General features: G+C 45.5%; 1 protein-coding gene across 2 annotated transcripts in view; it reads left to right on the forward strand.

The window, feature by feature from the left end:
* Positions 1-15370: 15370 nt before the first annotated feature.
* ABHD2 (abhydrolase domain containing 2, acylglycerol lipase) overlaps positions 15371-25930 on the forward strand; it is a 53143-nt gene continuing 42583 nt past the window's right edge. The window contains exons 1-2 of one of the 2 annotated variants that reach the window (XM_077263467.1): positions 15404-15550; positions 20443-20568. The gene's annotated coding sequence lies outside the window, so the exon portion shown is untranslated. Of the gene's footprint in view, positions 15551-20442; positions 20569-25930 lie in introns of both variants that reach the window. The other variant, XM_077263466.1, reaches the window with a different exon arrangement.

Raw genomic sequence — 25930 nt, forward strand, 5'->3', positions numbered from 1 at the left:
TATCCCAATGATTGACAGGTGTCATTGTAATGAGGTAATCAATGTGGTTGCTTTTACTCTTATTATTGTCAGCGTGTTCCACTCCCCAAAACTGCTTCTGTGGTCATGTAGGGCTTTAAAACATAAGACTATACCTCTACGTAAGCAGTCGGTTAGTTCATTACTAAAAAACTATATTGTCATATGTAAATGAGGCTGAAGTGCTCTGGGCATGATCGGAGCACTTCCCCTCATTGGCTCTATTCCCTGCCTAACGCCTCATTCTCAGTGAGTGAGCTGGCGGTCAATATGGAGAACGGGACACTAGGCAGCGAGTACAGCCAAAGAGGTAGAAGCCCGGGAAGTTCTCAGAGCACATCTACATCATAAGTAAAAGATAGGCTTTTTTCAGTAATGGATCATTGGATTGCTTATATAAAGGTACAGATGTCTTATATTTTAGGAGCCTACATGTCCCCCATTCCATGTCAGCTCCTGACCCCTTATTAGTCCTGCAACATCACACTCTTTGGGCACCACAAGCAGTTTTCCCTTGTTCAAAGACAATGTTATCACTATGTTTGCAAAGAAGGAAAAAAGTGCAGATTTCAAAACAAGCACTGACTGACCATTAATTAGTTAATTAATTAGTAGCATAAACTCAACAGCAGGACAAAGCTTCTGATCAAGAACTGTCACTCAAGGAGGAGTGGACGCACACCCAGCAACAGAGAAGACTGCAGAAATGTGTGCTGCTCAAGAATACCCTTTAAGAGCCACAGGAGCTGTTTTCCATCCATGCATTACACACTGTTGACTTTGCAGCCCTACGATGTAAGTCCACCATCAGCAATATCGAATTGTTTAGAAACGGCTGACACTGGTATAAAATTACAAAAGGGGTAACATGTCCTTACCGATCACCTGCCGCTCCTTAGTCTCTATTCACGGAGCTCCAGAGACACCACCTCATTGGTGGAATTTGTTAACAGGGACTGGCAGAGGATTGATAAGGTAATTATTACTTTTTTTTTTGTTACTTTCAACCATTGAATACTGTTTGTAAACAATTTAGGGTAATAATTAGCAATTTTTGGTAAATTGTATTTTTTGGTGGATTTATTCTAACAGTTTTTGTTTACTTTTTGCAGTAAAAATGTAAAATTGATCTCAATAGGAAAATATGAAATACTGTTTTTTTTCAAACTTTTCATGTCTTTAGAGACGCTCCATCTTGAGCATTATGAATGGAGAAGAAACTGCTGTGGGATTTCCTGTGGATATGTTATAAATGTCACCCGGCTTCAGAGGCTCAGTGATGAGGGAACAAAGCCGGGGGCATGCGCAAGGTAAGTATAGCTTGTTATCACGCCCCATCTAAGTGGGCCGGCTAGTCTGGGGACACTAACGCCACATCGACTAGTCAGAGCCCTCATTTACATATCATAAACGGAGGGTAGAAATATTTTTTCGAAAGATCTGTTTCTGTGTGTAATGTATATATATATATGCAGACACAACTGCTGGTGGATCTGGAGGACCTGACAGGTTTCCTTTAATTACTGCACATGTATTTTAATTAATCAGAATTGTGATAGGAAAAAACATAAAAAAGAGAATTATTTCCAGCATGCCCCCTCATTCACTGATCATGGAGAAGAGCAGCACAGCTACAAGAAAAATAAGCAGCTACACTCCAGTCTCTGCCAACAGCTGATCATGGACTCCAGGCACCAAAGCCCAGCCATCAGCTGGCCTCTGGGGACAACCTCTACAATCTGCCACAACTCGTACCTCTATAAATGCTTATCACACTGGGAATAATGACATCTACAGAACACAATATGTGGGCAAGAGAAATGGCAGATAGTCTCTGGGTTGTGGTTGCTCTGCATGGAAAACTTGTAGCAGTTCAGTTGTCTGTTTGCTTTGTATTTGCATGCAGACTTTATACTAACAGTGAGTACTATGTGTTTGTGCTTTCACGGCTTTGTATAAGTCTATGTGCGATTACCATTTTGCAATCATTTGACTACACTTTGGTTAACAAGGGTGGGTTTATTTTCCATAAATCTGCAACAAAAATCTTTAAACCTATACATTTAAAAGGAACATGTCACCTTATTCATGCAGAAAGAAACGGTGTGGATCCAGCTCCGGGATAAAAATGCAAAATTTTATTTAAACATTTAAAACGCTGCTAGAACATGACCAGCATGAAGGTGACGGAGAGCAACCAGCACCTGGACGCGTTTCGGACAACAAAGATGCCCTTAGTCCTCAGTACCTTATTCATGCTGCCTGACCCGTGGACAGCATGAATCCAGCCATGTACAAATACATTTTGATGATACCGGCGGGGACCATAACCAGATACCAGACTAGTCCTGCATCGTCCACAGCCTCCTCTTCTCAGCACTGATGCAGGTGGTTGACAGGTCTCGCCCTCATGTGCACATAGGTAGAGACCTGTCAATCACCTCTAGCATGATCACCTGACAAGTTCCTTTTAGGACTTAGTCAGACCGCCGTATAGATCGGACCACGATCAGAACACAGTGCATGGACTCCCCTTACAGGAGCATGATGGCTTCATGTATTTCAATGCACCTGTCACACCAGTGTCAGGAGAGTCGCCGGCCAGTCCTTGCACTGCGTTCTGATCTCAGTCTGATTTATACAGCCGTCGGACTGTGCCCTTAATCTGTTAACCCATTCGTTAGACTTGGAGGCTACACTTCCTATTCCTATTTAATCAGAGATCTGTATTTTTTTAATGGCTTTCTGCTCAATCTCAAGCCATGGCGACTTGATTGAGGATCAATCTTGTGCAAGCCTAGACAGGTCAACCAGGATCTTCTCAGCAATTATCTTAATTGTATCAAACCATCAGGTTGCTGGTCTTACACCTTGCTCCTTCTATCCTTCTGATCATGATGTCCTTCTCCAGTGATTGTACACATCATACGAAGAGAACAAAGTCGGCAAGTCATAGCTTGGTGATAATTGCTTCGAGTGACATGTCTGGCTTGGTTTGTTTGTACTTCTTGATAACATCCTTCTCCAGCACCACATTTCAAAAGCATTGATTATTCTTCTGTCTTGTTCCTTTATCGTCCAGATTTCACATCCGTATGTTACCACAAAAAAGACCAAACTATGCACGAGCCATGTTGTCCCTAGTGAAATGTTCCTCAATTTGCAAACCTTGACTAGTGACTTCATTGTGAATTTTGATCAATATTTTAGCAGATGACAAAAGATTGCTGACTGGGGCCGTTAAACGACAGCCATTTGGCTATATGTAAGCTGATGAGAACATCATTTAAAGGGAATCTGTCACCACATTTGATCTATATAAACTATTAATATGGGCATACAGGTTACAGAATGCTGAAAACTTGCCTCCCTGTGTGTCCCATACCAGCTGTGTTGTTGTTGAGAAATCATCTTTTATCGCTTTTAGTGTTGAGCGATACCGTCCGATACTTGAAAGTATCGGTATCGGAAAGTATCGGCCGATACCGGCAAAATATCGGATCCAATCCGATACCGATACCCGATACCAATACAAGTCAATGGGACTCATGTATCGGACGGTATTCCTGATGGTTCCCAGGGTCTGAAGGAGAGGAAACTCTCCTTCAGGCCCTGGGAACCATATAAATGTGTAAAAGAAAGAATTAAAATAAAAAATATCGCTATACTCACCTCTCCGACGCAGCCGGGACTTCAGCGAGGGAACCGGCAGCGTTGTTTGTTTAAAATTCGCGCTATTACTTGGTTACGTGAATTCCCGGCTTGTGATTGGTCAGGTCGGCCATGTTGCCGGGACGCGGACCAATCACAGCAAGCCGTGACGAAATTACGTCACAGCTTGCTGTGATTGGTCCGCGTCCCGGCAATATGGCCGCCCTGACCAATCACAAGCCGTGACGTCACGGGAGGCTGGACACGCGCTCATTTTAAAATGGGCGCGTGTCCAGCCTCCCGTGACGTCACGGCTTGTGATTGGTTGCGCCGCGGTCAACCAATCACAAGCCGGGAGGCTGGACGCGCTCATTTTAAAATGGGCGCGTGTCCAGCCTCCCGTGACGTCACGGCTTGTGATTGGTTGCGCCGCGGTCAACCAATCACAAGCCGGGAGGCTGGACGCGCTCATTTTAAAATGGGCGCGTGTCCAGCCTCCCGTGACGTCACGGCTTGTGATTGGTTGCGCCGCGGTCAACCAATCACAAGCCGGGAGGCTGGACGCGCTCATTTTAAAATGGGCGCGTGTCCAGCCTCCCGTGACGTCACGGCTTGTGATTGGTCAGGGCGGCCATATTGCCGGGACGCGGACCAATCACAGCAAGCCGTGACGTAATTTCGTCACGGCTTGCTGTGATTGGTCCGCGTCCCGGCAACATGGCCGACCTGACCAATCACAAGCCGGGAATTCACGTAACCAAGTAATAGCGCGAATTTTAAACAAACAACGCTGCCGGTTCCCTCGCTGAAGTCCCGGCTGCGTCGGAGAGGTGAGTATAGCAATATTTTTTATTTTAATTCTCTCTTTTACACATTTTAACATTAATGTTGTTGCGATACCCGATACCCGATACCACAAGAGTATCGGAATCCCGGTATCGGAATTCCGATACAGCAAGTATCGGCCGATACCCGATACTTGCAGCATCGGAATGCTCAACACTAATCGCTTTATATAAATGACCTCTTCCAGGCTCTGGGAGGATGGTGACTGGAGATAATTCTGTCTCCAGAGGTTATTTTAGATTGTTATTGTCCATTATACTGTATGTAGCACTATGTGGAGCCATTATACTTTATAGAGCAATATATAGGGCTCATTATACTGTATTGAGCAATATATGAGGTCCATTACACTGTATGGAACACATTATACTGTATGGATCAATATATGGGGCCATTACACTGTATGGAGCATTATATGGGTGCATTATACTGCCTGGAGCATTATATGGGGGCCCGTTATATTGTATGGAGCAATATACAGCTCTGGCAAAAATTAAGAGACCACTGCAAAATGTTCAGTTTGTCTGATTTTTCTCTTTATAGGTATATTTTTGAGTAAAATGTAAATTGTTCTTTTATTCTATAAACTTCTGACAACATGTCTCCAAATTTCCAAGCAATACATTTTGTATTTATTTTCAGAAATTGAGAAATGATCAAAATAACAAAAAAATGCATTGCTTGCAGACTTCAAATAATGCAAAGAAAACAAGCACATAAGCATTTAGAAACAACAATACTAATGTTTTAAGGAAACAGGAAGAGTTCATAAATCAGTATTTTGTGGAATAATAATAAATATAATAATAATCTTTATTTATATAGCGCCAACATATTCCGCAGCACTTTACAATTAAGTGGGGACATATACAGACAGATTCAATACAAGTTAAGACAATTTAAACAGTGACATTAGGAGTGAGGTCCCTGCTCGCAAGCTTACAATCTACAAGGAAATGGGGGGACACAATAGGTGAAAAGTGCTTGTTATTTCAGGTCTGGCAATTATAATAAATAGGGATTTTCATATAAAGCTGCATGATCCGGTCATCAGCCCATGTGTTTAAGTGCAATAGTCAAGTATGAAGTACAGTTATCATGAGCATGGAGGGTATGGAGACAGATGAATAGTAGGGTGCAGATTCAGAGTAATATTTGGAAGGAGGGAACAGGGCAAAGTTAGTTTACTGAGTAGTTGATATGGTAGACTTGTTTGAAGAGATGGGTTTTTAGAGCGCGCTTTAATAGGTCGGGGCTAGGTATCAGTCTGATCGTCTGGGGAAGTGCATTCCAGAGAGCTGGCGCAGCACGAGAGAAGTCTTGTAGACGGAGGTGTGAGGTTCGGATTACGGGGGATGTTAGCCTTAGGTCATTTGTAGAACAGAGGGCACGTGTAGGGCGATAGACAGAGATGAGAGAGGAGATATAAGGCGGTGCAGAACTGTGGAGGGCTTTGTGGGTGAGAGAGATGAGTTTATACTGGACCCTGTAGCGAATGGGTAGCCAGTGTAATGACTGGCACAAGATGGAGGCATCGGTGAAGCGGTTGGACAGAAATATGACCCTGGCTGCCGCATTCAAGATGGATTGGAGAGGAGAAAGTTTGGTAAGAGGGAGACCGATCAGAAGAGAGTTGCAGTAGTCCAGACGAGAATGAATAAGAGCGACAGTAAGAGTCTTAGCAGTTTCAAAGGTGAGAAAAGGTCAGATTCTGGAGATGTTTTTAAGATGCAGGTGACAAGAGCGAGTGAGTGATCGGATATAGGGAGTAAAGGAAAGTTCGGAGTCGAATATGACCCCAAGACAGCGGGCATGCTGCTTGGGAGTTAAGTTGAACCCTCCAGAGTAATTTCGATGTTGGGAAGAGTGAGGTTAGTAGAAGGGAGAAACACAAGAAGTTCCGTTTTGGAGAGATTTAGTTTCAGATAGAGGGAGGACATGATGTTAGAGACAGCAGACAAACAATCCTTGGTATTTTGAATTAGGGTAGGGGTGATGACAGGGGAAGAAGTGTATAATTGGGTGTCATCAGCATAGAGATGATACTGGAACCCAAATCTGCTGATTGTTTGTCCAATAGGGGCCGTGTATAGAGAGAAGAGGAGGGGGCCTAGGACTGAGCCCTGCGGAACCCCGATAGTAAGGGGACGAGGAGAGGAAGAGGAGCTGGCAAAGGATACAGTGAAGGAGCGGTCAGAGAGGTAGGAGGAGAACCAGGAGAGGGCTGTGTCCTTGATGCCTATGGAGCGGAGCATAGTGAGAAGGAGCTGGTGATCCACAGTGTCAAATGCAGCAGAGAGATCCAGGAGAATCAGCAGGGAGCAATGACCTTTGGATTTAGCTGTTATTAGATCATTAGAGACTTTAGTGAGGGCAGTTTCAGTGGAGTGTAAAGAGCGGAAACCAGATTGTAAGGGGTCGAGAAGAGAGTTATCCGAGAGATAGCGGATTAGACGGGAGTGGACCAAGCGTTCCAGGAGTTTAGAGATGAAGGAAAGGTTAGAGACAGGTCTGTAGTTAGCAGTGCAGTTCTGGTCCAGGGATGGCTTTTTAAGTAAAGGGGTTATGATGGCATGTTTAAATGAGGAGGGAAAGATACCTGAAGAAAGAGAGAGGTTAAATATTTTAGTCAGGTGAGTGGTGACCACTGGTGAGAGAGACTGCAGGAGAGGTGAAGGAATGGGGTCACTGTTGCAGGTTGTAGGCCGAGCAGAAGCGAGGAGCTTGGAAACTTCTTCTTCTGAGACAGGCTCAAAGATGTCTAGTGAGCTTGAGGTGCAGCAGGGAAGGGGATCCAGGCACTGAGGAGATTGGGCTGAGATATCCTGATGGATGTGGTTGATTTTTTCTAGGGAATAAGTGGAATAACCATGATTTTTAATCACAGCTTTCATTGCATCTTGTCATGCTTTCCAACAGTCTTTCACACTGCTTTGGGGGGACCTTATGCCACTTCTGGTACAAAAATGTAACCAGTTCTTTGTTTGATGGCTTGTGACTATCCATCTTCCTCTTGATAACATTCCAGAGGTTTCCAATGGGGTTCAGGTCTGGAGATTGGACCGGCCATGACAGGGATTTGATGTGGTGGTCCTTCATCCACACCTTGATTGACCTAGCTGTGTGGCATGGCGCATTGTCCTGCTGGAAAAACCAGTCCTCTGAGTTGGGGAACATTGTCTGAGCAGAAGGAATCAAATGTTTTTTGCAGGATAACCTTGTATGCGGCTTGATTCATACATCCTTCGCAAAGATTAACCTGCTCAATTCCAGCTTTGCTCAAGTATCCCCAGATCACCACCGATCCTCCACCAAATTTCACAGTGGGTGCAAGACACTGTGGCTTGTACGCCTCTCCAGGTCTCCGTGTAACCATTAGACGACCAGGTGTTGGGCAAAGCTGACAATTAGATTCATCAGAGAAGATGACCTTACTCCAGTCCTCTATGGTCCAATCCTTATGGTCTTTGGCAAACTTCAGCCTGGCTCTCCTTTGCTTCTCATTGATGAAAGGCTTTTTCTAGCTTTACATGACTTGAGTCCTGCCTCCAGGAGCCTGTTACGAACTGTTCTTACCGTGAACTTCACCCCAGCTGCCATTTGCCATTCCTTTTATAGGTCACTTGATGTCATCCTGCGGTTGCTGAGTGACATTTGAATAAGATGACGGTCATCCCGGTCAGTGGAGAGTCGTTTTCGCCCTCTGCCGTTCTGTAGCTTTGTTGTCCCCAATATCTGCTGCTTGACCTTGTTGTAATGGACTGCTGTTTTAGAAATTTCAAGGATAGAGGCAACATGACGCTCACTGTGTCCCTCTGCTAGTAAAGCCAGAAGTGAGCCCTTTTTTTCCTTACTCAAGTCTTTCCTTTTCAACTCCTTTGGCATGGTTAAAAGTTATTTTTCCATTCCTCTTACTTTTGGGATATTACTAGTAGTGATGAGCAAATATACTCGTTACTCAAGATTTCCCAAGCACGCTCGGGTGTCCTCCGAGTATTTTTTAGTGCTCGGAGATTTAGTTTTCCTCACCTCAGCTGAATGATTTACATCTGTTAGCCAGCATAAGTACATGAGGGGATTCCCTAGCAAATAGATCAATGGCTGCACTCAAAATTTACTGTGCTAAGGCAAGGAAATGTGTAATACATGAAATGTGAATAGCATAATGGCTTGGGAAATTTATGAAAAAACACATGAGATTCTTAGCACAAGATTTGGCCAAAAGTTGTGAGGCCATCCACCAAACGTCAAGGTAATCTCAAAACGGATGGGTACCTGAGCTGACTGCCTAGTGTGAACACTTACCTATGGCTAATAACATGGTAAAGCCTGCTTTTATAGGAAGCTCAGAACCAACTGTGTCTGGATGTAATTAAAATCACAGCATGGTGAAGGGCGGGGCGTTCAAATCAGAAAAAATAGTACATAGTAACTATAAGAAAACTGACTGAACAGCAATATACTCTGAACTGGTGCATAACCAGAAAAGTCATATAGCAAATAGATCAATGGCTGCACTCAAAATTTACTGTGCTAAGGCAAGGAAATGTGTAATACATGAAATGTGAATAGCATAATGGCTTGGGAAATTTATGAAAAAACACATGAGATTCTTAGCACAAGATTTGGCCAAAAGTTGTGAGCCCATCCACCAAACGTCAAGGTAATCTCAAAACGGATGGGTACCTGAGCTGACTGCCTAGTGTGAACACTTACCTATGGCTAATAACATGGTAAAGCCTGCTTTTATAGGAAGCTCAGAACCAACTGTGTCTGGATGTAATTAAAATCACAGCATGGTGAAGGGCGGGGCGTTCAAATCAGAAAAAATAGTACATAGTAAATATAAGAAAACTGACTGAACAGCAATATACTCTGAACTGGTGCATAACCAGAAAAGTCATATAGCAAATAGATCAATGGCTGCACTCAAAATTTACTGTGCTAAGGCAAGGAAATGTGTAATACATGAAATGTGAATAGCATAATGGCTTGGGAAATTTATGAAAAGACATATGAGATTCTTAGCACAAGATTTGGCCAAAAGTTGTGAGCCCATCCACCAAACGTCAAGGTAATCTCAAAATGGATGGGTACCTGAGCTGACTGCCTAGTGTGAACACTTACCTATGGCTAATAACATGGTAAAGCCTGCATTTATAGGAAGGTCAGAACCAACTGTGTTTGGATGTAATTAAAATCACAGCATGGTGAAGGGCGGGGCGTTCAAGTCAGAAAAAACAGTACATAATAAATATAAGTAAACTGACTGAACAGCAATCTAGTCTGAACTGGTGCATAACCACATTTCATGTATCGCACATTTCCTTGCTTTAGCACAGTAAAATTGAGTGCAGCCATTATCTATTTGCAATATATGGGGTCCATTATACTGTATTTTGTATGGCCCATTATAGTGTATGGAGGACTATCCTGTCCGGGCTACAATAAAGTCTGCAGTCTTTCTGTGTGACTGCGGACTTTTAAATCCCGCAGCGCTGCAAAGATTCGTCAGTTTCTGACCTATTATAGAATGTACAATAGATATCACTCATGTAATATAAGAAGTGAAATCTTTGGCATTGTACTATACCTGTACTTCTCTGCCATATCTGTGCATCATGAATTGTGGTATGTGTTCCCGGGGCCCATGAACACATCAGTTTTTTGCCGTCAGTCACAATCCGTTGGCTCGACGATCCGTCGCAGATTGTGAAAAACTGATGCGACGGATTCGTTTTTTCAACGGATCCGACTAGTGGATCTGGCTAATTGGATCCTAAATAAATCGGCGCATGCTCAGTTAAAAAAAAAACGGAATCTGTTGCCGGATTCCGTCATTTGACGGATCCGGCGCCCATAGCCTTCTATTCGAGCAAACGACGGACGGCGACGGATCCGTCGCTGTCCGATTTTTTTTACGTAGACAAAAAATGTTACTTTGTCCATTACAGGAAAGAAATATATCTTGGTACCGTGTTAGCCAGTAGATAGAAAAATATTTAGAATTGAGAGTCCTCAGTGGTTGATACCTTTTAATGGCTAACTGAAAAGATGGTAACAAATTGCAAGCTTTCGAGACTACATACGTCTCGAAAGCTTGCAATTTGTTACCATCTTTTCAGTTAGCCATTAAAAGGTATCAACCACTGAGGTCTCTCAATTCTAAATATTTTTCTACTTTGTCCATTGTCTCCGGCCAGACAATTTTCGATGGATCCGGCAAACGACGGATGAAACATGAGGCCATCCGTCGCAATCCGTCATCTATAAGGAAAAAAACGGATCCGGTGGCATCAGTCGCCGGATCCGTTTTTTCAAAACTCAATGGCTTGCGACTGATGGCAAAAAACTAATATGTGAAAGGGACCTTAGAATCTCTCTGACCCGACCAGTGAATGTGTGGCTTGTTTATCCGGTGAGTACTGGTCTGTGTATAAAGGAGCCTCTGCCCAGCGCTCAGCAGATAACATGGCTACCAACGTCTGGCCTATGTAAGGCTAGTTTCACACTAGCATTTGCATGAGCTGCGGAGGGCTGCGGACTTCCTCCGTGAAGCCCCGCCCTCGGCCGCACCTCCGCCTCTAGCTCCGCCTACTTCTGCATGCGGCCGGCTTGCGGCCTGTGTACCTATCTTTAACATTAGGTACGCAGGTCGTGCCGCAGTATGCGGATGCTTCCGCATGCGTCGTTTTGACGATGCGGCAAAAGAATGAAATTGCTGCAAGCTGCGTTTACGCTGGTTGCCGCATCGTCAAAACGACGCATGCGGAAGCATCCGCATACTGCGGCACGACCTGCGTACCTAATGTTAAAGATAGGTACACAGGCCGCAAGCTGGCCGCATGCAGAAGTAGGCGGCGCTAGAGGCGGAGGTGCGGCCGAGGGCGGGGCTTCACGGAGGAAGTCCGCAGCTCATGCAAACGCTAGTGTGAAACTAGCCTAACACTGCGGCAGTGTGAAGCTGCGCACAGCACAGGCTCCCCGAACCTCACTCTCTCCCCGCACAGCACAGGCTCCCCGACCCTCACTCTCTCCCCGCACAGCACAGGCTCCCCGACCCTCACTCTCTCCCCGCACAGCACAGGCTCCCCGACACTCACTCTCTCCCCGCACAGCACAGGCTCCCCGACACTCACTCTCTCCCCGCACAGCACAGGCTCCCCGACCCTCACTCTCTCCCCGCACAGCACAGGCTCCCCGACCCTCACTCTCTCCCCGCACAGCACAGGCTCCCCGACCCTCTTTCTCTCCCCGCACAGCACAGGCTCCCCGACCCTCTTGCTCTCCCCGCACAGCACAGGCTCCCCGACCCTCACTCTCTCGCCGCACAGCACAGGCTCCCCAACCCTCACTCTCTCCCCGCACAGCACAGGCTCCCCGACCCTCACTCTCTCCCCGCACAGCACAGTCTGCCTTAGGCTATGTGCCCACGTTGCGGATTAGCCACAGGAATTTTTTGTGCGGATTCTGCATTTCTTGGCAGAAAACGCATGTGCGGATTTGACGGGTTTTTTGTGCTGATTTACTGTGGATTTTGTGCGGATTTACTGCGTATTTTACCCCTGCGGATTTCTATAATGAAATGGGTGCAGAAACGCTGCAGATCTGCACAAAAGAAGTGACATACTACTTCTTTTAATCCGCAGCGTTTCCACACAGAATTTTCTGCACCATCAGCACAGCATTTTTTTTTCCTATTGATTTACATTGTACTGTAAATCACTTGCGGATCTGCAGCGTTTCTGAAAGGCAAAAAACGCTGCGGATCCGCAGGAAATCCGCAACTTGTGCACATACCCTTAGGCTATGTGCACACGTAGGAAAAGAGGTGCAGAATTTTCTGCACAAAATCTGCATCTCCTGGCAGAATCCGCAGCCGTGGATTTGCCGCGGTATTTATGCGGATTTTGTGCTGTTTTTATGCGTAATTGATGCGGATTTTGTGTGGATTTACTGCGGATTTTGCCACTGCGGATTTTTAACATGGAGGGGTGCAGAGACGCTGCAGATCCGCACAAAAGAAGGATATGTGCACACGTTGCGGATTCTGTGCGTATCCGCAGCGTTTTTTGCGTTGCAGAAACGCTGCAGATCTGCAATTGATTTTCAGTACAATGTAAATCAATAAGAAAAAAAAAGCTGTGCACACGTTGCGGAAAATCCAGTGCGGAAACGCTGTGCTTTAAAAGAAGTAGCATGTCACTTCTTTTTTGCGGATCTGCAGCGTTTTTGTACCCATTCCATTATAGAAATCCGCAGGGGTAAAAAAAGCAGAAAATCCGCAAAAAAAAACGTAGCAAAAATGCACGAAAAAACGCAACAAATCAGCAGCTGTGTTTTCTGCCAGGAGAGGCAGAACCCGCACCAGAAATTCCTAAGGGTATGTGTTCACGGGCCGTATTACATCCGGAATAGCTGCGGATTGAACGCTGCGAAGAGCCGCAGCGTTCAATCCGCAGCGTCCAGATGTTACAGCATAGAGGAGGGGATTTTATGAAATCCCGTCTCCACTATGCGTGCGAACACGCACCCGGCGGCCCTGCGTTACCGGACATGTGGCGCGTCTTTTTAGAACGCAGCATGTCCGTTTACCTTGCGGCGACGCAAGGTAAAACACAGGGCCGGCTCCAGGTTTTTGAGGGCCCCGGGCAAGAGAGCCTCAGTGGGCCCCACCTTTAACACATACCACGATTCATGATCGCATATAACACAGCCATGTAGTATATAACACAGCCCACGTAGTATATAGCACAGCCACGCAGCATATAACACAGCCATGTAGTATATAACAGCCCACGTAGCATATAACACAGCCACGTAGTATATAGCACAGCCCACGTAGCATATAACAGCCCATATAGTATGTAGTACAGCCACATATTATATAACAGCCCACATAGTACATAGAACAGCCATGTAGTATATAGCACAGCCCACGTAGCATAACAGCCCACCACATAGTATATAGCACAGCCCATGTAGTATATAGAAAAGCCATGTAGTATATAACAGCCCACGTAGCATATAACACAGCCACGTAGTATATAGCACAGCCCACGTAGCATATAACAGCCCATATAGTATGTAGCACAGCCACATATTATATAACAGCCCACATAGTACATAGAACAGCCATGTAGTATATAGCACAGCCCTCGTAGTTTATAGAACAGCCATGTAGTATACAGCACAGCCCACGTAGCATAAAACAGCCAACGTAGCATATAACAGCCCATGTAGTATATAGAACAGCCATGTAGTATATAGCACAGCCCACGTAGCATATAACAGCCCATATAGTATATAGCACAGCCACATATTATATAACACAGCCCACGTAGTATATAGAACAGCCATGTAGTATATAGCACAGCCCACGTAGCATAACAGCCCACCACTTAGTATATAGCACAGTCCACGTAGTATATAGAACAGCCATGTAGTATATAACACAGCCCACGTAGTATATAACACGGCCCACGTAGTATATAGCACAGCCATGTAGTATATAGAACAGCCACATAGTATATAGAACAGCCACATAGTATATAGAACAGCCATGTAGTATATAACAGCCCACGTAGCATATAACAGCCCACGTAGTATATAACACGGCCCACGTAGTATATTGTACAGCCATGTAGTATATAGAACAGCCACGTAGTATATAGAACAGCCACGTAGAATATAGAACAGCCATGTAGTATATTGCACAGCCCACGTAGCATATACCAGCCCACGTAGTGTATAACACGGCCCACGTAGTATATAGCACAGCCATGTAGTATATAGAACAGCCATGTAGTATATACACAGACATGTAGTATACAGCACAGCCCCCCTCCCCCCAAGAATGGCCCCACAGTCCAGTACTCACTGATATACAGTAGTTACAAAAAAAACAAAACAAAACACTCCTCACCTCTCAACGTTCCCGCGCCGCTCCCTCCCTGCTCCGGTCTCGGCGGTTGCCGCTGCACTGCCTGGCCACAGCGAGTGCGCGATGACGTCGTCGCGCACCCGCAGTGTCAGAGTAGGGAATGATTAGAGAGGGAGTGCTCGGTGACGCTCTCTCCTCCATCATTTGCTTTGAACTTTACCGGCAGTTCAAAGCGGCGGCGGGCGAGTTGGTGCTTACGACAGGCGGGCCCCCCTGCCTCACAGGAGCCCCATAGCAGCTGCGTGATGTGCCGCTAGCTGAGAGCCCCTGGGGGAGCGGGGGCCCTAGGCACTGGCAGCTGCCTGCCCCTAACGCCGGCCCTGGTCTCGCCAGGGCCCCGGCACTTGTCCGGGTACACCGGGTGCTGACGCCGGCCCTATGTGTGGGGTGTGATGATTCCAGATGTGTGCAATGAACACATCCGGAATCACCGTGTCTACAAAAGGGGGCGGCGCTTTGGGCGGAGCGAGTTTTCCACTCCGTCCAAAGCGTCGGCCATCCTGAACGTGGACGCATACCCCAAGGCTAATCTGCAACGTGTGCACATAGCCGAAGTGACATGCACTTTTTTGAAATCGGCAGCAATTCCGCACTTTTTCCGCACCATCTGCACAGCTTTTTTTTAATCCCATTTCTTTACATTGTACTGTAATCACAGTGCGGATCCAAATCCGCATCGTGTGCACATAGCCTTGCGGCTTCCCGCACACTCCACACTTCACGTGCCTGTCCCGCATCCGCAAGCTTTACGTACACATGACTGACAGCTCCCCCAGCCAATCAGCGGCCAGCTCTTGTTGTTACTTGTAGTGACTCACTTGCGGCCGGCTCACGAGTTCTGAGAGGCGCTCAGCCAATAGAAAGCTCTTGCAGCTATTGACCAACGGAAGAAGGGCACCAGTGATTGACAGGGATTTCCTCCAATCATGTGGAAGAGATAGCGGCAGCTGCGTTGTTAGGGAAGTAACTGTTGTCAAGGGACTGAGAGGTGGAGGTGCGGGAGGGCGGTGGTGGCAGCAGCCGGCTGTGGATGTCATTTCCAGCTGATGTGAGGTGCAGGAGCTGCTCCCTCCGGAGTACCGGACCCGTGAGGTGAGCTGGGGCCTGGCTCCTGTGTATGGGCGGCCTGCCGGGATGTGAGCTGTTAGCCATAGCGTCCCCATTGTGTGCTGCTAGGACATGTGTGACTGGGGAGCAGCCATGGACGGGTCAGGTGGCCCAGTGCTGGGAGTTGTGGTGCCCCTGGTGTGTGAGTGCCCAGTGTGAGGCCCCTGGTAATAGGCTTCCATCTCCCATAAGGTGCGGACCACTGTGGTCATTGACTGAAGGGGGCGATGACCCAAGCGATAAGGGGTCATCACTACTGATGGCCTGCACTGCAGCGACTTGAGGGTTAAGTTGGACTGACCCCGGAGACTGTGCGCACAGAGGGTCTGTGAGGCGGAATCCACTTCAGGAAACGCTGCTTTCTGTGGAGGTTTTTTTCTTTTCCTGAATAGGTTTCGCAGAGTTTTTTTTTGCAGCTCTTTTGATTGGCCGGTGCCCAGACTGTCGCGGATTCTGTCATTATCTGCCGCCATGCTTGGGCCTCATTCACACTGCTGTGATTATTCTCTTCCGTAGACACATGTTGTCAGTTGTTACCATCAGTGTGAGCTTCTCCTATCCGTCAGTGTCAGACGGCACCCAGATCACTACTGCGCCTCCGTGTGATGTCTCATTCTCGGCCCTATACACTTATATGGGGCATTATATCCGTGATTCCCACCATTTAGACAAGCGCGTGCCTGAAGAGCGGACTGATCACGCCTCTCAACCACTTTGGGTCTTTGAAGTGGCTGAAGCATGAACAGCGAGTCGCTGTTTTCCATGTTGCAGGGCATGTGAGCGTTCTTCTACTTTTCTTTATTGCCTTTTCAGGCGTGTTACGCAGCATGTCTGCCTGAAAGACAGAGCAGGATTTTGCCAACCCAAAGTATTTGTATGTGTCGGTCTGTTCCTCCATTACTGAGAAATCAGTGTTTGAATTGATATGTAAATGAGGCTAAAGGACTATGGTAGATCTAAAGATCCCTCCAGCTCTATTCCCCTCCCTGGGCAGCCTCCTCCTCCTTTCCCTGAAGTCACACCATAGATGTCAGCCAGGAGGAGGTGGCTCTTAACTGGAATAGAGCTGGAGTGACAGAGGCTTCAGATCTACAAATAGTTCTTCAGCTTAATTGACATATCGATTCAAACAGAACTTACATGTGAACATAAATAGTTTTTGGGGGAGGTGAAATTCTGCTGACAGATTCTCTTTAATCGACCCCGCTTTAGGGGTCCACATACCCTGCTTGTGGTACATCTGTATGCAGCTGGAGTGGGTCTTCTATCCTTAGAGGGTTGAAGTATATTAGGACACTAGAGCAAAGATTTTTCCACTATATATTTTATATCCTTATTTGCTGGAGTTCTTTTAGTTACTTTATTCCTTTCCGATGTTGTCGTTAAAGGGGACATTACCTGTCCCAATATTAAGAGGTGAATAAACAGTTAATCCCTGGCACACATCCCACAGTGCACACAGCAATGTTAGGTATATGTATGGTGCCACGCCTGGGCGCTCGGCGCCTATCATCAAGGTTCCACATCTCTGTTCTTAGGGAGCTGGCTGTGGTCCCGGATGTGCCGGCTATGGCGGACTGACAGCTGTGATCTGCAGGATTACACACCTCTGTTATAACCTGAGCATCATTTCACTAGTTTGCTCCGTGGTGTCAGCGTTTCATCTGCCCTGTTGTGTGATGCGGTCTATGAACGTTGGGCACTGATTTTACAGCGTCCATCTTGGATCAGCCTTTATTTTCTCCTTTCAGGGACAAGAGATATCAAGTGTGAACAGAGCCCATCACATCGCGCACTGTAAACTGGTACTTATGTGAGAACGTAACACCATGCTTTGGTTGCCAGAAGGATACACATGCAGATTTCCTCTAAAATCCGATATTGGAGAAGTCTGCCTCAATATGCTGCCTACAAAAGTCACAGTCCATCTCTTCATTTTCGGCGGCTCTCTCCCCAGTATGGGGTGTCAGAAATGATTGTTGGTTTATTATTCCTAAAACATGAGGCTCTGGTCTAAAGTTTAGTTTTCCGTGACTTGGCATGTCCTCAGGCCCTCTCCTCTAATTTTAGTGCTTTACCTGTCAGACAAGGCCAGTCCCCATGATGCGTATAATCAGTGTTACATAAGTATATGCTTCCTGCCTTGTCACTGGGATCAGTCTTGTGACGGCTCCCTGAGGGATCGAGCTGCTTGTCTTGTCATTTTTTCCACAAACATACGGTAGGTCAGACACTCGCGTATGTTCCCTGTAGATGTTGACGACTAGTATCCCGGCTCGGCTAGCTCATCACTGAAGCCACCCATCTTATCTGTCACTGGTTTTTGCTGGGAGCCTCTACATAACCCAAGGGGACCGAAAACCAGATTTTTGTCTTTCTCTGTGCCTATAGCTAAAGGCTATAGCGAGTTCCACCATATTTTGTGCGCCCTTGTCCTATGCTCAGATGGCCGTCAGCAGCCGATCTTTTAGGTCACTGTCGCTGAAAAGTGTAGTTGACTCATAGTACAGTAGAGAGGGATCCTACAAGCCTTGTGCAATGCCCGGTGTGCATGGGAATAAATATACGACGTTGACGTTTGTATATAAACCTATAAATAAGCTGGCTATGGATGTAGTCGGGCAGTCAGCACCGTTGACCACGCATGCCAATGGGTTAAATTGGCAGCAGGGTGGCTTGTGAATTGCCTCCATATGTCAGTGGTATCTGCCTATTACAGCCTGTAAAAGGTACGGCCTGATAGGTTGCCTGCCAGCCACGTGTAATGTGCCCTCCTGACCCAAACTTACGGTATTTGCTTCTTATATGCCGATGATGGTGATGTTGGACAGAAGAGAAATCTAAATCAAATCAATATTTATTGTTCTCATCTTTGCCTTCGAAATGGCATCAATTCTTCTAGGTGCAACGTGCACTCAGGTTTTGAAGGCAAAGGGCGGTCACCAATTAGCGATATGATTCACATTTCTCTTTTGTTCATTCACTTTGCATTTTGTTAATTGATTAAAAGTAAATTATTAACACTTCTATTGGCTAAAGCATTGTTACTTTGGTTTAATAAATATTGTCCATAAATAGAATGGCTGGCATTTCATACCATAATATACAAATAAATTTGCACTTGCATACCAGTTGCCGATGAAGAGAACCAGAAGATAAGATATAAAATCAATTATTTATCATATTAAAATACCATATAGAAAGTCATATAAATAAAAACATACATACATACATACATACATACATACATACATACATACATACATACATACATATCCCCGCAAGAAGCAACCACGAAACGTGTGTTGGGGTGAGGTGGAAGTGCCATCCATCCATGTTTTTGTTCTCCTGTTCCAGACTGAGGTTTTATACATGTTATTTCTATACGTACCTATGTATTCACTATTGTATAGTGTCCTCTCATTCCTCCTGGCCACTGGTGCTTCTGCCTTGCTGAAATTTATATAGGACCTGATCACTATAGACTCTCTAACAATGTGTGTGTGTATATAGATAGATAGATAGATAGATTCAAGATTCAAAGAAGCTTTATTGGCAGGACCAAATACACATCAGTTTTGCCAAAGCAAGTGCATAAAGGCAATTGGAAAAGGGACTGTGGGGATGTTGGGTAGGAGCTGTAGGGGAGGTGGATGGGGCAGATCCAGGGTAGGGGCTATAGTCCATGGCATAGGGGAGGTGGATGGGGCAGATCCAGGGTGGGGGCTATAGTCCATGTCATAGGGAAGGTGGATGGGGGCAGATCAATTGTGGGGGCTATAGTCCATGGCATCATGGCTGTCTTTCTCGCAGTCTATGACATTCGCTCACATACCGCGCTGCTATCTCCACTGCTCTCTCTTCTTCTCCCAGCAGGATATATGTCTTCTCTTCCTCCTTCATGGTGATGAAGTCCGGGAAGAGATGTGAGAGTCTCCTGAAGTGAGTGTCCCTCACTGCTGAGTATTTGGAGCAGTGTAGCAGGAAGTGGGTTTCGTCCTCTATGGCCTCCTGATCACAGTGTTGGCACAGTCTTTCCTCCCTGGGCTTGTAGTTCTGCCTGTGTCGGCCACATTCGATGGCCAGACTGTGGGCACTGAGTCTATATCGGCTCAGGATCTTGCGATCTCTGGGGTCCGGGAGTTTCTCTGTAGGCTCCGGTACATGATCAGTTTCTGTGAGTTGTTGATATCATTCTTCCAGTCGCTGACATCACTGACATACCTCTCCTGGCCTTCGTCTGCCATCTTCCTGATTCCGGCTTTTGTCAGGTTGTTGTGGTTGGTGTTCTGGTCCGGTTGGGTTTGGCTGGGCTGTTCCGAGGGTTCTGGTTTTTCTGTTTCACCTACATGTATCAGGGCTTTATGGTGATGGGAGCTTGGATTGCTCCTATGCAGGTGAGCCCAGAATGACAGCGCCCTCTTTAGAACTGTTAGGTGTAGAGGGAATCTACCCAGCTCGGCCCGACGAGCACTGTTGGAGGTGCTCCGATGGACCTGGAGAAGGTGCTTGCAGAATTCCAGGTGGAATATTTCTGTTGGACTGGAATCCCACCTTGACCAGTCTGGGTAGGTGTGAGGACCCCAGACTTCGCTACCATACAGGAGAAATGGGGCAATGATGGAGTCGAAGATTTTTAGCCAGACCCTCACTGGTGGCTTCAGATGGTAGTTTCCTTTGGATGGCATAGAAGGTTTTACAGGCCTTGTCTTTCAGGGTCTCTATGGCTTGTTTGAAGCTCCCTGACCGGTGAATCTCTAGTCCCAGGTAGGTATATTTGTCCGTTCCTGTGAGGTCGCAGTTGTTGAGGACAAATGATGGGTGCTGGTCTGATTTTCTCTTTCTCCTCTGAACACCATAGTGTTGGTTTTCTTTAGGTTGACCGGTAGAGCCCAGGTGGAGCTGAATCTCTAGGATTTTCAAGTTGTCCTGGAGGCCTTTCTCGGTTGGTGACAGCAGCAGCAGGTCATCCGCATACAGCAGGAATTTCACCTGCGTGAAATGTATGTATGTATGTATACATATATACACACACACTCACACACTCACTCACTCACTCTCACACACACAAACTCACACACACACACAAACTCACACACACACACAAACTCACACACACACACACATATATATATATATATATATATATATATATATATATATATATATATATATATATATGTGCCTGCAATCCCCATCCAGTTGTTTACAAGAGCACATTCATACTTCCATCTCTTATGTTTTAATTGATGGTGTACACTTCCCCCTTCTGGGCACTCAGCTTTTTATGATTTTTTTTTTTTTTGCTATATGGTATTTTAATATAAGATATAAAATCTTTTATATATCTTCTGGTTCTCTTCATTGGCTACTGCTACCATTGTTACTTTGTATCATTTTTCCACCCCTGCCTAAAACTATGTAATATATATGAATACACTATTTATGAAGCCTTTTCAGTAACCTTGTTTCCAGATCTGCAGACTGTTTAGGAGTTTGTAATTCCTATATAATACATGTCCAGATCCATTTCTTGTATTGTCGCTCTGCCGTGCTCTGAGTGTGGCACCCATCACAATATAGAGGAGAATGTCGACTAGTCTAATTGTCATTCCCACATAAATGTTGCCTCAGGCTAATGAATCAGATTTTATCAATGTATAGATTAGTAGTGTCTTTACATTTGTGTGGCTCACTGATGCCCTATACTGCCAGTTAACCGACATCTAACTATGATAGATTATGTAAGAGCCACATGTTACAGGGCTGCCAAAGCTCAGTTGTTAGCCAGAATTATAGTTTGTTTAATGGGAGCAATGATAGAATGCACTGAACTCCTAAATGATTCCTATGTATTTGTACATCAGAGTGAATGTTTCTGTACAGAGATGCAGCATTCGTGTTCTTCCCTTGTTTTCCATTCTGGAGGTCACTGTGTAATGTCTCTATGTGGCAAAACCTGGCTAACGGTGTCATCTCGCAGTGCTTGGCTATGGAGGGCCTATCTCTGGAACCCAGCAATCCTGACAATGGATAGGACCCACCACTACGGCTCCTCCAATCTTTTTGTACATTGGTCTTCCACTGCATCGGGAAAGTGGCACAGCACAATTTAAGGGGCACCATAACCAGTAGATAAGTGTTGGCCGATCGCTTATCCATCCTGACTCCTCCATACACTGGATCGCTCTCTCAGCTGAGAGTTCCTGTATTCTCTTTAGAGAGCAGCTGCCGGACTCCTCAGAACAAGTGTCAGCAGTCTGAAATTGGACCTGTCAATCGTCACCTGTCAGGATGAGGCTCCCGCACACATTAGACTATTGACTAAGCCCATCGATATCAGCGGGTTCGACCGACATTAGTCTAAGTGAATGAGTCTGGTGGCCGAGAGTACTTATGATAGCAAAACATTGAAGGAGTTGCAACTGTGCAGCCCATTCATTATCAGGATCAGCGAAGGTCTCTCGGACCCTTACCCATCACAGTTATTTCATATCCTAGTATGTTTTGAGTCATAGGAGCCCATTTAATGGTAGTGATGGGAAACTGCTTCCCTGATCAGATATGCCCTCAGCCACTGGGGAAACCACAACATACCGGCTAAGGCTTCTTTCACATTTCCATTGGTACGGGGCCATCGCCATGCGTCGGCCCGACGTACCAACGGACGTTGTGAAATTTGTGCACAACGTGGGCAGCGGATGCAGTTTTTCAACGCATCCGCTGCCCATTGTGAAGTCTGGGGAGGATGGGGCGGAGTTTTGGCCGCGTATGTGCGGTCGAAAATGGCGGACGCGACGTACAAAAAAACGTTACATTGAACGTTTTTTTGTGACAACGGTCCACCAAAACACGACGGACGCGACGTGTGGCCATCCGTCGCGATCCGTCGCTAATACAAGTTTATGTGAAAAAAACACATCCTGCGAGCACATTTGCAGGATCTGTTTTTTTGCCCCAAACGACGGATTGCAAAAAACGGAAGTGTGAAAGAGGCCTAAGGCTACTTTCACACTAGCGTCGTGCACTGCACGTCGCTATGCGTCGTTTTGCAGAAAAAACGCATCCTGCAAAAGTACTTGCAGGATGCGTTTTTTCTCCATAGACTTTCCACAGCTAGCGTCGGTGCGCTGCAACGTCGCATAGCGACGTGCAGTGCACAACGCTAGTGTGAAAGTAGCCTAAGACCTTAGATAATAATGAACTTCCACAAGTCTGGTACATCCCTGAGAACAATGTAAAATTGCTTGAAGGTCCCATGATCTTCTGATCAAGCACTAATCTGCAAGTGTAAGCACTATGGGAGCTCGTAGCCATCATCATGCTGGTCAGGAAGGAGACACGTTCTGTCGCCTAATATATAAAATATACAAATGAATCCAAAAACAACAGCAAAAGACCTTGTGACAATGCTGCAGGAAATGTGTAAAAAAAAAGCATTGATATTAATAATAAAAGGGGCCTTATTATTGTCATGTCCTGAAAGGCTGCTCAGCAAACAATAAGCCACTGCTCCAAAACCATGGAAAAGTCAGGATAGACTTTACAACAGCACATGAGGGGAAATATACCACTTTTTGGGGAAAAAGGAGTCTTGAAAGCCGAAGAACATTCTGATTCGTGAAGTATGGGGGGGGGGGGGTGGAAACATGCTGCGGGGGGCTTATCTTTTGAAGAGACCGGTACATGTAAAAAAAATAGTATTATAAGGAAGGAAAATTATGGGGGGTTATTGAACATCTCAACACTTGAGACAAGAAATTAAATTAAATATAAATATCTTCAAAAATGGACAATGACCCCCAACCATAATTCCAGAGTTGTGGCAAAATAGGTTAAGGACAGCAAAGTGAAGGTAATGGCATGTCCATCACAACCCCCCAATCTCAGTCCTTTAGGGTGCGTGTTTACTGTCCGGATTCAAGGCCTTCTGTACGTGCTGTGATTCCGGATGTGTTCATTGCACACATCCGGAATCTCCGCACCCCATACATAGGGCCCTGTGATTTACCTTGCGGTGACTGAACGTCACCCCAAGGTAAACAGACATGCTGCGTTCTGAAAAGACGCGCCGCTTGTCCGGAAACGCAGGGCCGCTGGGTGCGTGTTCGCACGCATAGTGGAGATGGGATTTCATAAAATCCCCTCCACTATGCTGTAACATCTGGACGCGTTCAATCCGCAGCTAATCCGGATGTAATCCGGCCCGAGGACACATACCCTTAGAAAAAATATAGGCAGAACTGAAAAAAGTGTCAGGAGGAATGGTTCAAAATTCTAGCAACTCATGTTTTTTATTTATTATACTTTTACTTTTTTGTCACATTTTACATACTTTATCATCACTTTCCCCATTGGGCTCATTAACTAAATTCATTCTGTCTTGGACTGGGGAAAGCCGGAATACCCAAAGAAAACCCATGCAAACTCCATGCAGATGTAGTCCTTGGTGGGATTTAATCCCACCACTGCAAAGCAACAGTGCTAACCACTGAGCCACCATACAGCCCCAGAGCAGCATGGCGAGAAGCTTGTGGAAGGCTCCCCAAAACGTGTGACCAAGATGGACATTTTTAAAGGCAATGATAACTAATTCTTATAAAATTTATGTATATTAAAAACGCCACATTGATGAGCCCACCCAACATTTCAACAAATATACTAAAGTTTATTGGGAATCTTGGACATTTAAAATCAAAAAGCCACTGTCAGACAAACCTCCCCATAGATGATACAAAGCCAATATTGAGCCCCACAGTATTCAAAGATCCAAGTGTTAGGCCAGCAATAAACCCTAAACAAGAGGAGTAAAGAACCATTCAGGTGATAAATGTATATTGATACAGCGAGGACCTTCAGTGTCTGGTGATACAAATATGTTTAAATAAGATACCCACAGTTTGCACAATCAGGTGTAGTAGATATAAATCACGTATTATGTGAACAATGTCTAAAATGCATAATAATAATCCCATATCATACACATAAGTCAGTGTAGGTCTATAATATACATATGGGGGGAAAAAAGGAATCCAGCTCCAAGAGATAAAATCACTTCATTTTAATAGTATTCATTTTAAATAGAAAATAGGCTATAAGACATAATCCGGATATACCGGAAGGAGAGTGCCTTTGTAAACTGTCTATAATACAGTACAGACCAAAAGTTTGGGGACACCTTCTCATTTAAAGATTTTTCTGTATTTTCAGGACTATGACAATTGTACATTGACACTGAAGGCATCAAAACTATGAATTAACAAGTGGAATTATATACTTAACAAAAAAGTGTGAAACAACTGAAAATGTCTTATATTCTAGGTTCTTCAAAGTGGCCACCTTTTGCTTTGACTGCTTTGCACACTCTTGGCATTCTCTTGATGAGCTTCAAGAGGTAGTCACCGGGAATGGTCTTCCAACGATCTTGAAGGAATTCCCAGAGATGCTTAGCACTTGTTGGCCCTTTTTGCCTTCATTCTGCGGTCCAGCTCACCCCAAACCATCTCGATTGGGTTCAGGTCTGGTGACTGTGGAGGTCATCTGGTGTAGCACCCCTTCACTCTCCTTCTTGGTCAAATAGCCCTTACACAGCCTGGAGGTGTGTTTGGGGTCATTGTCCTGTTGAAAAATAAATGATGATCCAACTAAACGCAAACCGGATGGAATAGCATGCCGCTGCAAGATGCTTTGGTAGCCATGCTGGTTCAGTATGCCTTCAATTTTGATTAAATCCCCAACAGTGTCACCAGCAAAGCACCCCCACACCATCACACCTCCTCCTCCATGCTTCAGGTGGGAACCAGGCAATGTAGAGTCCATCCGTTCACCTTTTCTGCGTCACATAAAGACACGGTGGTTGGAGCCAAAGATCTCAAATTTGGACTCGTCAGACCAAAGCACAGATTTCCACTGGTCTAATGTCCATTCCTTGTGTTCTTTAGCCCAGACAAGTCTCTTCTGCTTGTTTACTGTCCTTAGCAGTGGTTTCCTAGCAGCTATTTTACCACGAAGACCTGCTGCACAAAGTCTCCTCTTAACAGTTGTTGTAGAGATGTGTCTGCTGCTAGAACTCTGTGTGGCATTGACCTGGTCTCTAATCTGAGCTGCTGTTAACCTGCGATTTCTGAGGCTGGTGACTCGGATAAACTTATCCTCAGAAGCAGATGTGACTCTTGGTCTTCCTTTCCTGGGGCGGTCCTCATGTGAGCCAGTTTCTTTGTAGCTCTTGATGGTTTTTGCCACTGCACTTGGGGGCACTTTCAAAGTTTTCCCAATTTTTCGGACTGACTGACCATCATTTCTTAAAGTAATGATGGCCGGTCGTTTTTCTTAGCTGCTTTTTTCTTGCCATAATACAAATTCTAA

This window comes from Ranitomeya variabilis, chromosome 5 (assembly GCF_051348905.1).
Source record: "Ranitomeya variabilis isolate aRanVar5 chromosome 5, aRanVar5.hap1, whole genome shotgun sequence".
Lineage (NCBI taxonomy): Eukaryota > Metazoa > Chordata > Amphibia > Anura > Dendrobatidae > Ranitomeya > Ranitomeya variabilis.